This window comes from Aedes albopictus, chromosome 3 (genome assembly GCF_035046485.1).
Source record: "Aedes albopictus strain Foshan chromosome 3, AalbF5, whole genome shotgun sequence".
Taxonomy (NCBI): domain Eukaryota; kingdom Metazoa; phylum Arthropoda; class Insecta; order Diptera; family Culicidae; genus Aedes; species Aedes albopictus.
In genome coordinates, this window is record NC_085138.1 from 311,299,501 (window position 1) to 311,315,296 (window position 15,796).

At 40.0% G+C, this 15,796-nt stretch overlaps 1 protein-coding gene across 1 annotated transcript in view; it reads right to left on the minus strand.

Moving 5' to 3' along the window:
• The window catches only part of LOC109431042 (serum response factor homolog), a 536,938-nt gene that overhangs the window by 49,277 nt on the left and 471,865 nt on the right, over positions 1-15,796 (minus strand). The gene's annotated exons all lie outside the window — the stretch shown is intronic.

The following is a 15,796-nucleotide window of genomic DNA, read 5'->3' on the forward strand; positions in this document are numbered from 1 at the left end:
TTCTCCAGGAGGAGCGGCTCACAACAGCGTCTGATCCCCATGTTAGGGGCGGCTGATCTACGTCCGAGTACCAAGGAAGGACTCCAAGCTCAACTGTGCACTATGGTCCTCCGGAAAGTGAGGGGTTGGTGTCAGGACCTACGAGCCAGCCGTAAAAAACATTGAAACGGAAAATCAGCAACAGAATAATACGATCCGAGACCAACGGCAACGACCCCAGCGAACAAAAAGGACTTGCGATTGGAAACTCGGTACGTGGAACTGCCGATCAACTTCATTGGGAGCACCCGCATACTCGTCGATCTACTGAAAGACCGCGGGTTCGGCATCGTAGCGCTGCAGGAGGTGTGTTGGACAGGACCCATGGTGCGAACGTTTAGAGGTAATCATACCATCTACCAGAGCTGCGGCAACACACGCGAGCTGGGAACAGCTTTCATCGTGATGGGTGATATGCAGAGGCGCGTGATCGGTTGGTGGCCGATCGACGAAAGAATGTGCAGGTTGAGGATCAAGGGCCGATTCTTCAACTTCAGCATAATAAACGTGCACAGCCCACATTCCGGAAGTACTGATGATGACAAGGACGCATTTTACGCGCAATCATAGAAGATTTGAACTCTCAGGTAGGCCAGGAGGAGGAATTCAGACCGACGATTGGCAAGTTCAGCGCTAACCAGCAGACGAACGAAAACGGCCTACGACTCATTAAATTCGCCGCCTCCAAAAATATGGTCATACGAAGCGCCTTTTTCCAACACAGCCTCCCTTATAGTTACACCTGGAAATCACCACAGCAAACGGAATCTCAAATCGACCACATCCTGATTGACGGACGGCACTTCTCCGACATTATCGACGTCAGGACCTATCGTGGCGCCAACATCGACTCCGACCACTATCTTGTGATGGTCAAACTGCGCCCAAAACTCTCCGTCATCAACAATGTACGGTACCGGCGACTGCCACGGTACAACCTAGAGCGACTGAAGCAACCGAATGTCGCCTCAGCATACGCGCAGAATCTCGAGGCCGCATTGCCAGACGAGGGTGAGTTCGATGAGGCCCCTCTAGAGGACTGCTGGAGTACAGTGAAAGCAGACATCAATGACGCAGCCGAGAGCACCATCGAGTGCGTGGAACGGAATCGACGGAACGAATGGTTCGACGAAGAGTGCAGAACGGTTTTGGAGGAGAAGAACGCAGCGAGGGCGGTAATTCTGCAGCAAGGGACTCGACAGAACGTGAAACGATACAAACAGTAGTGGAAACAGCAGACCCGCCTCTTTCGGGAGAAAAAGCGCCGCCTGAAAGAAGCGGAGTGTGAAGAAATGGAACTTGTAACCGTTCGCTAATTTTCTCTAGAGATTTATTAATACTCGGCGGCTTACGCGCCACTCTCAAAGAGAGACCACCGGTCGTGTTTGATTTGCCCGACTTTTGCAAGAGATTAGTATCTCAGAGGATTTTGTAACGGTTTACGGAAAATCGGCAGAACTTCTTTAGAGACGAAACCCAAACTCAATCTCTATCAAAATACCACAAAATCTTAGGGAAAACCGAATAAAAACAACCAAACTAAACGGAATACACGTAATAAAACATAGTGAGTAAATTTATTTAAAAAAACTGAAGTAAACGCAATGGAATTCAAACCTAATTAAACTTTAAAATTACACAATTTATTTAAAAGAAACTATATACATTCATTCGGGTTGGACACATACAAAAACGTACGGAAAGGAAAAGTTTCATGGCCATGAACACAAAATGACGTACCTGCGCAGGTTTTACTCGATGAACCTCGATGCTGGCGGGAATGAAGCTTCGCTGACTCGAAGATGGCGATAGAAGGCTTCGGCGATGGCGGTGGCTTGATATCGACCATCGGCGTGTCCGGGGACGAACACGAATGGACCCGTGCGCGATATGGCCGAAGTATCGGTGCGGAGGGAGTGGCGGCTGGACGAAAGCTTCCGATTTTAAACTCCGAGAGTTGTCGAATCCCGGGAAGATCCTCTTCCGGTCGACAGGAAGGCAACAGAGCCCAGCGACCCGGCTTCGCGTACTAAGATTCCTGCTATGGCCGAGCGGGGAATGCTACGCTTCCTATCTTCCGATTTCGGATCTGGTTCGTGGCGTGCATTTGACGACACGCAAAGACGAACCGACTCTCGTGCTCCGGTCCACGGGAAATGACGGACGGGACCTTACCTTCGGCGATTAGCGACCGACGGGAGAACTTCGCTACAAGAAAGATCGAGCGACTTCACTCTCGCCTCCGTTTGGCTACCCTTTACAGGCGGGCCTTAGCTGGGCACACGGGTCACGATCCTCGAACTAGAATGGCGGTTCACTCCGCCAACGGAACTCAATTTCGGCGATGATGACCGCCGTAGAACGCACAAAAATCCAGCCGTACGAAAAAAGCGCCACAGCGCTGAAATGTCCAACGCGAAATCACATTAAAACTTAGAAGTCGAGCTCATTTAATTATTTATAGTTACCTTTTTTCGATATTTATACAAAAATACAATAAAACTGGCAGAATACGCGAATAAAAACGGACATCAGTCCTCTATGTACAAAAAAAAACAAAAAGAAACGTTTAACACTATTTGCAATAAACTCACGCACTAAACTTTTTACCAAAAATGCAGAAATTCAACATAAAACTCAAACTCAAATCAAACGGAACTAAACTTTTTCTTAATTCGCGCACTTCTGCTCTCCAGCCGATCTCGCAGCGAAATGGCAGAGTCGAAGTTGCGCTTCGTCCAAGAAACTGCCTCTTTTCAACATGAATTCTATTCGATTAGTCAAGTATTATTAAAAATCGCGCCAACTGATCTCAGATGGCCGCGAAGAATATTCCGCGCCATCAAAATATCTTATAAGCTACGTTTCTTATATGTATATACGTTACATAACTTAGTCAGGACACAAACCATACACGAACGATATTCTCAAATGTTCAAATTCAAAGTTGAAGAAATTCCAATTGGATTCCACTTGAAAAGATAAAAACTTCAAAAGCTACAAATTAACAACAACCAAGACAACAACTTTATTTTGCTTAAAAAGATAAAAAACGTCAAAACGTTACAAACTGCTGTGCCGTTCCCAAGAAATACGGAAGTTCTATCAGAAGCTCAACGCATCCCGCAACGGCTTCGTGCCGCGAGCCGAAATATGCAGGGATAAAGACGGAGCCCTCTTGACGGATAGACGTGAGGTGATCGAAAGGTGGAAGCAGCACATCGATCAGCACCTGAACGGCGTGAAGAACGTGGTGGGTTTTGTAAATCGGAAATTTTTGCGTGACACAATTTATGGATGTTCCCCATCTGAGGATTCATGTTGTTTTTCCCTTTCGAAGAAAGATCTCACATCTCACCCAAAGTGTGAAAGGCATGTGCTTTAACTATCACATCAGGTCTGCTTCTTCTTGAGAGATCCCAGGAATATTTTTTGAGGATTTCCGTATTTTTAGTTTTATGAAGGAATCGCTGTAGGAAATTCATAACATTTTTATCTGAATTAACTTGATTTCTAACCCTAGGAAAGGTCCCTTTGCTTCACTTTCCTTCTGAAATAAAAACGCAAATTGTATGAGTTTGTCGAGACTGGGATTCGATTCTTGATCCTCAGTATGAAGGGCATGTGCTTTAATTATCATCAATTCTGCTCCATGAGAAATCACAGGAATTATTTATGAAGGAATTCCGATTTTTTTTTATTTTTTTAAGGAATCGTTGTATGAAATTCTTAAGATTGTTTATTTGAATTAACCTGGACCCTTGGCAGTTTCCTAGCATTACTACCCTTCTGAAACAAGAACTCACATTGTATGATTTTGTCGGGAGTGAGTTTTGATTCTAAGTCCTCGGCATGAAAGGCATATGCTTTAACAGTCACCTCAGGTCTTTCACTATCACTTTCTTCTTAAGAAATCCCATGATGATTTTTGGAAAGAATTCTGAATTTTTGATTGATCGCTGTAGGAAATGTATATGGAATCCGGTTAAGTTATTTCGATAGAATCTTCGGAAGGATTTTTAAAGTGTTTTCTAAGAAAATGTGAAGGAACCCTTGGAAGATTTTTGTACCTCTTTTGGTGGATTTTATTATCATTATTATCTTTCCAGAGAAATTTCTGAATTTCCTTAATTAAATTTAAAAGAAGAGAAAAGAGAAAATTCTAAACGAATCTATGGAATATTTTCAAGTGAAATAAGAAAAAAAATTTAGATAGATCTTTAGAGTAATTTTTAAAGAAATCCCTGAAACAAATACTTCCTGAAAATGAAATGGAATTGATTAAATTGATTGAAATGATTGAAAAGAATTTCATAAAAAAAATCTGCGGGATTTTCTAATGGAATCTATAGAACCATTTCTTAACAAATACATGGATTTTTTTTTTCAAAGGAACCCTTCGAGACATTTCTTAAGGAATATTTTAAATTTTGTGATGATGATGAATATTTGGATGAATGAATATTTGGAGTGATTTCTGAAGACTCTGGACGAATTTCAGAAAGAACCCGTTGAGTAATTTTGAAGAAATTTATAGAAGAGTTTTAATCAAAAGCACTCCACTCAGCACTCAGTACTCAGAAGCACTCGATGCAAGAGTTTCCTCAATCATTTGATAAATTTCTGGGGGAATCGTGGAATTTCTGTGGGTATCTTTGGATGAGTTTCTGAAAATAAAGCTGCTGAAGGAATTCCTGAAAGAGTTTCTAAAGCAATTTGTTAAAATTTCTGCAAGAGTTCCTGAACAAATTCGAATTGAACATTTTTTAAATAATCTAAAACTACAGTTCCTGCTGAGGAATTTGGGGTGAAATATCTACTGTAATTTGCGCGGTTTTTTTTACGGAACTTCTGAATGAGTCCCTGGAAAAAACTTCTATTTATTTATAAAAAAGAAATGCTTTTTCAAAGACGCCAACATTCAAAGTAAGTTGAAAATATATAAGTATATTTTTTTGTATCTGATGAGATGAGTTACTCACTGAGTAACTTACAGCAAGCTCGATGGCACCACTGGTGGTCTCCGGTGGTCTGCCAGATACGACGCTTGCAGCTCATAACAAACAAGTCACAAACGCCACCACCATGCAGTGCATCAGACCATCACACCGAGGAGATGATCCGTGAGATCGCTACAGCACCTCAAACTGCGCCTTTTTCTTCAATGATCCCATAGATAAATAGCCCATACCGGTCGGCATTTGTTGCCAGTCAGCCGCTCCATGCAGTCTCCTTGATAAATAATTATGAGCTCATAACTATACCATGAGAAATCCGTGTAGTCGGCCGTTGATAGCGATCAATTAGGGGGGCCGGGGAGCCAAAGCTATTCAACTTGGTAGCAACCGGGGACCAGCAGTCGCCGAAAGCACCGTTCGATCAAACCATCATTGATAAAGATCGGATTTGTTTGTTTTAGTCGGTACGGCGGCATATCTATCCTACCCTATCACGCCACCACCGGATATCAGGCCTGCAGGCTTCGGGTTGATATCACCTGACCACAGCCAGCCAGCCACCCCCCGTCAGGGCGGCCAACTTCGCGCGAAAGCTATTAGTAAACCATCGCTCGCACGCACCGAAAACCAGTGGCAAACGATCTTGATGGGCAATTAATCCGGATTAAGACGCGCGTAACTCCTGGTCCTCGCTGCGCTGCAGCTCTGGTCTGGGTGCTCCGATTTCAGATTAGACCACGCACTGCGCCGCAGTCGTCCCCTTGTCGGAGGCTGTTTGCTTTGAGGAAGATGAAACGAGTCGATCACTATCGCTGACAGATATCGAGTCACACGCACACTCTGGCTGCTGCTGCGTGCCCTGATAGTGCCCCAGGATCGCGGTCCAGACATCGAATCGCCGGATTGGAGCAGATCGTTCGTTGCGGTCAAGATGTTTTGTAAACGATAACAAGTTGTGATTGTGGTTTTCGGGGTAATTGATTGCGATCGAAACGATCAACAAACGACGATCCCACCAAACCAGCCATGTCATGACGGACGACGTGTGGGTGACAGGAGAAAGGGTCGGAAGAAAACCGGAACGACACATAACTGTCTTCGATTGTGAACACGCCAAGTCGTAACCATTACTCGATGGATGGACGGGACGGATCGAACGAATGGGGAGTTTACAATCCAACAAATGAGGCGATCCGGCATGAATAATAATGAGAGAGTTTCGGTCTGAGTCTGGGAAGACGAGCGCTAACGATTGGTAACTTAACAATGTTGTGTTGGTTCGGGGATTAAAATATTCTTCTGGAGACAATCGATTGGACTAAATATTAGTTGGCACTCTATCATTTTTATGATGGAGCTGAGAAAATCGCTTAACCCGGGAGCGACCGCGTACCAAAAGCACGCTTGTGGTACACAACGTGAACGTGATGTCGCTGAGGGTGGCCGAAGACGCGACTGCTCGAAGCTTAACAAACTAAATTAGTTAATCATGATGTACATATGTATGTACGTAATGTTACCTTAGGGATCATACAACCACGTAGACTTTTAGAGGGAGGGAGCGTCTGACAAAAGGCTGTGCTCCATATATTTTGTATAGACAAAAGTCTACGCGAGGAAAGTATGAGGTATGAGTCGATGAAAAGTTGGTTTAAGGCTCAAATAACCATCATTCAGTCATCAGCAATCATCAATTTTTCAAAAGCAGTTTTCTTCCTCCAAGTCACAAAACCGTCATAGAAAATTATTTCACTGTTATCCAGATGGTGGCCAGAGTGCAGTGATAAATTTTTATTAACATTGGTTGAGATTTCAGCGAGAAAACTGCTTTTGAATTTTCTCTAAATGATGATGGTTTGTTTACTATTAAGAACAGACTTGTTAGAATCCCAATATGGCCGACTTTGACACCTATTTACGATTTTGAGCGCACGAATCTCTTCGTAAACAAAACCAGCGAACCTGATCTTTTTTTTTATTTATTTATTCGTCGTCAATCATATGTAGACCATTTGTTACAACTATGTTTTCTTAACCTAACATTATTTTTTTAGTAACGAATTACATTCAATTGTCTCTTAAGCTTAGCTTTCGACATACCGAAGTCAATGGACTCACATTGTTCATTATATAACCTCATCATCTGATTTATAGGTCCAAACATGGCATAATTAGTACGATAGTGATTAGTAGAAAAAATGCTGCGATTCCGTAATTGACGAGTAGGTGCATAAAAATTCAATTTTGATAAAATTTCCTGTGAATCAACTCGGTTGGATACGATGTCATTTATAAATGAAATCATGGCGAATTTTCGACGTTCTTTTAATGTTTGGATATCCAACAGCTTGCACCGTGCTTCATAAGGTGGCAGAAGCTGCCCACATCTCCAACCTAGTTTGCGAAGAGCGAATAACAAAAACTGTTTTTGAACAGATTCTATTCGGCTGACGTGATTATCTGAAAATGGCGACCATACTATACAACAATATTCTAGTATTGAACGAACATAGGAAATATATAATGTTTTTATTGTGTATGGGTCGTGGAAATTGTAACTAAAACGTTTTATGAACCCAAGCATCTTATTGGCCTTGTTAATGATTGTATTATAATGATCTATAAATGTCACTTTAGAATCTACTAGTACACCAAGGTCTCTTATTCTTTCACATTTTTGTACTGGTTGACCTCCCAACAAAACTGTTGTGTTTGGCGTGTTTAACTTCCTGCTAATGGAAATGGAGTTACATTTTTTTACATTAAGTTTCAATAAGCTTTTCTGACACCATGTGTAAAATACATTTATTTCATTTTGGAATAACCTAAAATCTTCATTGTTTCTTATTTCGAAGTACAGTTTCATGTCGTCAGCATATATGAGAATATTAGTCTTACTAAGTATAAAAGAAACATCATTGACATACAAGATAAACAAAAGTGGGCCTAAATGAGATCCTTGAGAAACTCCTGAAGTTACATGTATTGGACTTGATTTAGCACTTTTGAATTTAACTATTTGTTGACGATTCGTGAGGTATGATTCAACCCATTTAAGAAGACCTGGTTCGAACCCTATTTTTTCCAATTTAAAGAGTAGCATGGGTATATCGATACGGTCAAAAGCTTTACTGAAATCTGTATAGATAGCCTCTACGTAGTACCCATTATCCATGGCATTCAATGAGTAGTTAATGAATTCCACCAGATTTGTACTGGTAGAACGCCCTTTGAAGAAGCCATGTTGATTATGAGTTATCCTGTTTTTGATTTGCTGAAATAAATTTCCATTAATTATTGCTTCGAACAATTTGGGAATGCATGAAATAATAGCGATACCTCGGTAGTTACGCACGTCAGATTTCTTGCCGCTTTTGAATATGGGTATTAAGAAAGACTTTTTCCATGTTGATGGAAAATTACCTGTTTTAAGTGAAGTGTTGAAAAGCCAAAATAATGGCGCGGTCAATTCCATTGACAAAGACTTCAAAAATAAAGGTGGGATCCCGTCAGGTCCAGGTCCTTTAGAGGCATCTAAATTGTTGAGAGCGTCTGTAACTTCATGTACTTTAACTTGATCAACGCGAATGTCTCTTGAATATTCTGGAATGAATGAAAAGTATTCACGCTCTCGATCTTCTTCCGAAAAAGTGGTATAAACTTCTTGGAAAAAAGTTGCAAAAAGTTTGCAGATTTTTTCTGCGTTGTCACCTGTTTTTTCGTCAAGTTGCATTTCCGAAGGAAAGTTGTCTGATTTTAGTTTGCTATTCACGAGAAGATAAAAATTTTTTGGGCATGACTTTATTTCGAGCTCCGTTTTTGTATTGTATTCTTCGAACGCAAAATTAATGGCCAGATTTAATTGATCGCAAATATTTAAATAGTTTGATAAATTTTCATTGTTGCTATTTTTCTTATTAATTTTGTGAGCTTTCTGCTTACGATTTTTAAAATTTTTTATTTCTTTATTGAACCATACAGGATGTTTTGAGTTGCCATGACGTCTTTTCTTTTTTAATGGTACTTCAGTCTGTATTATCTCAAACATTTTCTCGTAGAATATGTCAACTGCAACATCGATATTGTCTTCATTTCTCAATAGTGTTTGCCAATCAATATCACTAAGTTTTTTCCTCAAACTTTCATATTTAGCAGAACGATAGTCAAAAACTTCTTCAAATTCACAATCATCAGGTCTGTTGTTGGCATATACGAATATAGAAAACTCAAGAGCTGTGTGAAAAACTTCATTTTTCCATAATGGGGTCAGTGATTCTGCCACACAAAAATCTTCATCAATATTTGTCATTATTAAATCTAAAAAACAATCTTGCTGATTTCTCACATGATTAATATGATTAAGCCCAAGGCTTGCTGATTTATCACAAATGAACTGAAGCGTCTCATTTTCACCAACAATTGGGAGCAAAATGCTCTCATTGTCAATATCTGCAATAAAGTCAATGTCACGCTGATTAAAATCGCCATAAATATGTACTTTTACTTCCGGGGGTAAAAAGATGTTCTCTTGTTTGAACCTTGCTTCTTGAAATGTGTGCACCTAAAGTTCTGATGCACTGTTGAAGCGGGATTTCAAGACTTTTGTCCTTATGGAATGCAAACAATAAAATATAGCCACCACATTTTGGATAGAGATTTAAAAATTTTCAACGAATCGTTAAAACCTTCGGAGCAATTGAAAGCTGAAGGATCAATAAATGTGTCCACTAGTTTGATTTTTAGCGGTGCCGTGTCCGTGGCAACGAGTAAATTTCCTGTAAACACGGTACCGCTAAAACGTGAAATAAGTAAACTCGTGCACCAATGAATATTGAGTTCACTGCCCATAACCGCATTACAGTAGCATGCGACAAAAGTAGGCATTAGAAAAAATGAAGGCCAGAGGTTGCAACTACCATAAATTTGTATTTGCTCCCATATGTTCATTACAATCCTTAGTGCTAAACTAGAGTCCTGTCAAATTTTCAGTCATTTCAGTGGTGATTCAATGGTGACCCAAGAGCATTCACACATGGATAAAGTCATAGGGTCAAAGTTAAATTGTATTCTTCAGATCTAAATGATGAATGTTTCCGAAGGCCGGAACTTATTTCGCATCCTGAACGGTGAAGTATAGGCCATCGTATTTACAAGCGTAATCAGCAGTGCTGAAATTGTAGTTTACGCAACAAGGTGCAGAATGACGATTTTTACAGCACGGGTCGTACATTTATCCAACGAGGCTTGCCGAGTTGGATAAGCACGACGAGTACTGTAAAAATCGAGTTCTGCACCGAGTTGCGTACAACGTTTTTTGCAAGTTCATAAATTACCGCTTGAACAAAAATTTTCATCAGACTGCATGCTAATGCTCATAGCCATGTTTAAGAAAATCTGATTATAGCAGGTTATACTGTGCAGTTGTCACAATTTTTAAAAACTGCATCCACAAAGCATCAAGAAGTTAATCCAAACTGAAAACAGTGCTGTAATGGTTCATTACGCAACGCAAATCAGAGCTGTAATGAACCATAACAGCACTGTTAATTTGGTGTAGGAAAGTAGGCCTTTTCCTGTCAGATTTGCATGAGGTAAAACAGCCTATTACGATGAGAAATTGCAAAATAGTAGTTTACGCAACAAGGTGCAGAATGACGATTTTTACAGCACGAGTCGTACATTTATCCAACGAGGCTTGCCGAGTTGGATAATTACGACGAGTGCTGGAAAAATCGAGTTCTGCACCGAGTTGCGTACAACGTTTTTTGCAATTTCATAAATTACCCTTGAGGATAGTTTTCAACAAAACTTTTTCATCAAACTGCACACTGATGTTCATAGCCAATGTTTAAGAAAATCTGATCATAACAGGTTATACTCTGCAGTTGTCACAATTTCTCATAACTGTGTCCAGAAAGCATCAGGAAGTTGACCAAAACTGAAAACAGTGCTGTAATGGTTCATTACGCAACGCAAATCAGTGCTGTAATGGATCATTACAGCACTGTTAATTAGGTGTGGGAAAGTGGGCCTTTTCCTGTCAGATTTGCGTGAGGTAAAACAGCCTATTACGATGAGAAATTGCAAAAAATTCATTTCGTCATATCTAAATTCAATCACTTACAGCTCATTTTAGAAGCTGAACCTGAGAATATGGTATATGAAAAACTTGTGCGGCTAGACCAGTTCTGCAAGAAAGTCACGGAAAAACCGCCACTTTTAGAATATTTAAAGTAAATGTCACGGACTACCTTCGAAAAATGCCAATGATATTCACGGTTAATATCATTTGGCATTTTCCAAAGGTAGTCCGTGACATTTACCTAAAATATTCGAAAAATAGCGATTTTTATGTGACTTTCTTGCAGAACTGGTCTAGTCGCACAAGTTTTCCATATACCATATTCTCAGGTTCAGCTTCTACAATGAGCTGTAGGTGGTTGAATTTAGATATGACGAAATGAAATTTTCAGCACTGGTAATCAGAAACGCTTTAATACGTATTGCGCCAAGTGCATTATCGCGCAACAAATACCCGATCAAATGAGGGTACAAATATATCCATCTCACTTATCACAAGTTTGACAAACAATATTGAACTGGATCTTTAGAAATCGGTCCGCAAAAAGAGGTTTTTTAATACTCCGATCTTTGAACCTGAGTCCTTTCCAAATTGGCTTTATAGCAGAGTAGTTCGTTAGAAGAAAAAGTGGTGTAAAAGTCCATTGTAAATGGTTCTGTGAACCCAGACAAGGGAGAGTAATAATACCAGCTTGTAAAGTGAGTGATGTGAAAAGTAATATCAGAATCTTCAACATAACGCTAATTCAATAATATTTCCTTATTAGAACTGCTCCAAGTTAGAAACTATAGCCAAGTTTGGCAAAGAGGGAAACAAGTGTTGAGAACAGGTATGAAACGATAAGAAAACATGCTGACGACAAATATGTTAAGCAACACGTGTGTGTCCAATTCGTACGAAGGCCAAACTTTCGAACGAAGGTTTTTTTTTTGTTAGTTCCAGATTTGGGACAGTTTTTGGAGTCGGAAACAGGAGTCGACAGTTTTGAAGCCGAGACGCCATTAGCGTTTCGCTCCGCGTGCGGCTAACCCGCGCATACCCAACCTCGTCAGTGTCCGTAGGAGGTAAACGTCACCATCTCCGAGTTATTGGACCCAATCAAGTGTAAGACGAAGACGGTAGCCATCGCGCTGCTGTGCCGGTCATGCTCACCGACTACGTTGGCCGTAAGGATCCCGAGTCTCGATCCTGAGTTATTGGCGTCCGTCTACACTAGGTTGTCTGTGCATGTTCATCAGTCCGTAGGGGCACCACGCTAACTGCCCTGAGTAAGTGGACGCAACCGTTCGCATTGACCAAGTACTCTTCGTCATTGGCCGCGCTCACCGGTTGGCAGTAGTCCGTAGGGGTGCACAGTACCGCACTCTGAGCCATTGGATTATCCCGAACGGTTGTCATCGTTCAGTTCGACTGGGAGTCGAGCATTCTCACTGAACCTACTCGTTTCTATCCGTCAAGCATTCCGACCAAGCCTGTATCTGCAACCAAGTCGACGATTTCGAACATGTGCAACTGGAGAGAAAATTCCATCAGTGGTGTTGGGCTAGTCCGAAATCACAACCGTGGCACACAAGCTCATTCTGCGTTCCGGCGCGGACACCCGCCACTGGCACGGCCACGTTGGGGGTAGTTCTTCGAACCAACTGCCGTCTATTTTAATCAGATCGCCCGCCTACCGAGTGCACTCCATGCGGCAAGGATTGTCGCATCGCCAGATCACCATGTCGTCAGCATAGTACAGGTTAGACCTTTTTTTTCTCACACACTCTAAAAATATCCAAACAAAATCCAAATGATTACATGAATACAAACCATTGTTAAATATGTATGAACATTATTTGATTCAGTCTGTGAGCAATTATGACTTGATGTGAGCGAAGCTCAATTTGGTAAGTTCAGCTTGGGTTACGGTTTCGTATGTTTTCGTCATAATTGAGGTTTGGTTGAGTTCAGCATCGTTTATCTGCTTTGGTATATGAGTTTGGATCGCGTCCGCCTTACCTGCCCTGAGACAGCTAACCGGGCAACAGAACGTGTGACTTCGTAACAGTTTCTTCAGAACTGTTGGCGCATAAGCGGAGTCATTATTAACAGCAGAAAGGCTGAGGTTTGTGACAGTTGGCTACATTTAGTAAGTTGGTCAGTTTTGAGTTTCGTGGTCCACTGTTACCTTCCTAGTGTACACTTCACGTTACAACTTATTATATGTGCATCAATTTGAGCTCGATTGGATAATCTTTCGCAAAGGTAGAACCGTTTTCGTAAAACAATATTTTTCTGACAGCTTATTTTTGAACTTTCATATTCCAGAAACCAGTGAACCGAATTGAATGAAATTTTGAACGTTTATCAACAATATATTAATGCTACACCAGTTATTAAAACTACTTTTTTAACGTTTAAAAAAGTTATCATGGATTGTCACTTCTTGGATCTTTCTCGAAAAAAAATGTAATTTTTTTTCATCAATGTCATTTAGTTTAAGTTTTGATATCCAAAAACTTTCTGCTTCTGTTCTCAAGATATCTCCAATTAGATATATTAGAGCCTGTTTGGGTTGAAGTAAAAACACATTTAGTAATTTTTGCGTGATATTGTGAATTTGACTTATTTTCCTCCATATGGGTGAACATGTCAAACCTGTAAAACTTTATTCGTCTTGAGAAAATATTACATTTTATAATGTCGCATCAAGTATCAATATATTGTTGATAAACGTTCAAAATTTCATTCAATTCGGTTCACAGGTTTCAGAGATATGACAGCTCGAAAATTGCTAGTCTATAAAATAGTGTTTCACGAGAACAGTTCTAGTTTCGCGAAAGATTAACCAATCGAGCCCAAATTTGTACCAATGATCCACATAAGGTTGACAAACAGTCAAATTTTAAGAACTTTTGATGCACTCTATGAAAAGTTACAGCATGTTCAACTTTTTTGTGAGAGAAAAAAAAATTGCCTATCCCAAACATTTTGGTGAACCCTGTATGCTGCTCAAAATCCCCTGTGACGCAAACTCTCTGAAACCCCAAAACAATTCTGTGATACATCAGAAAGCCGCTGAAATGCCTCTATAATTACCCTGAAACAGCATCGGACCCCCTGTAACGCACATATGACATTCTCAGAATCCCTAAAAAAACGTCCCTGTAACGCCTCTGAAACCCGCTGCAAGTTCTTAAAATCTTTTGGAAATGCCTCGAAAACGTTCCTGTAACGCCTACGAAGCCCGCTGAAAATTTTTATTCTTCCTGATATGCCTCACTACCCCCTGAAACCTTTTTGGAACCCCTGCTACATACCTAAAAGCCTTTGATTAAAAAAAAAATACTCCCCTGTGTCGTTTTTGTCAGTTGAATTTGTCGAGCTAAACTTCAAAAAGTTTCTTGGTTTGCGCTCTATCAGAAGTAAATTCTTCTGCGTCGGAGAGTAGTTGAAACTCGTTCGAAAAACTTCTATTGAAATTTAAATGGTCATTGACCAATTTGATACCATTTGATTACTTAAAAAAATTGTCCCTCTGTTATTGGCTATTTCCGATCAAAATTACCTAATAGCTTCCAACGTTTCGGTCCTTGGTTTATTCCTTCCTCAGGGAAGTTATAGGTGTACCGCTTGTGTTTCATCGCCGTTTGCTGGGCAGTGAGCTGTCGGAAAGGGTTTTGTGGTTTATCTGATTTTGGATGGTGGTGGGTAGATTTCGAGGGTGAATTTTTAAATTTTCGTTTTTTCTACTTCACCAACCACTAACACGGCATCGAGACACTGTGCACCTAATTATTTTTTTTTAAATTTTCGTTTTCGCCGCTTAACCAAACACTAACATGGCGTCTAGACACTGTGTACTGAGTACACAGTGTCTAGATGCCATGTTAGTAGTTGGTGAAGTGGCAAAAACAAAAATTTAAAAATTCACCCACAAAATCTACCCACCACCATCCAAAATCAGACAAACCACAAAACCCATTCCGACAGCTCACTGCCCAGCAAAGGGCGATGAAACACTTGCGGTACACCTTTAACCTCCCTGAGGAAAGCCCAAACTAAGGGCAGAAATGTTGGAAGCTATTAAGTAATTACTCCTAGAATCAATTTTAACCGAAAATAGTTATTGGCTAGAGGGACAATTTATCAAAGCCCTGGTCGTATTCCAAATAACTTAACCCTCTAATACCCGGGGTATAGTTTGAGCATTTTTGTTATTTTTGTTTCGTGGAAAATCATTTTTTTATATTTTTGGCTCATATTTAAGACTGTTCTGTATATCTCAAAATGGTTTTGGTGTATTTTAAAGCGTATTTACATTTTTTTAAAATCATTGAAAAATTGATGTTTTAGTCACCTTTTAGAAGTCATTGTTTATTTTGTATTGAATCGCTACAATTAACATATTTTAAAATTTTCCCAAATGATTCTATCCTTGTTAAATAGTTTAAGGGAATCTAATACACTCTAAAATTATTTTCCTTAAAATTACACGGAAAATAAAATTTTCTGTGAAAAAAATTTAAAATAATAATATTTCAACAATAATCATAAAATCTCAAAATGTTTTCATCTCAAAAAATCCGTTCCCCAAATTGGCTTCCAGGAAAAATATAAAAGTGTGGGGATGTTCAAAAATAAAAATTAGAAAAATCAAAAACTGAAATTCACGAAATCGAGAATTAAAAAGAATCATCTTCCAAAACATGTTTAAATCGATTTTAGATGATGA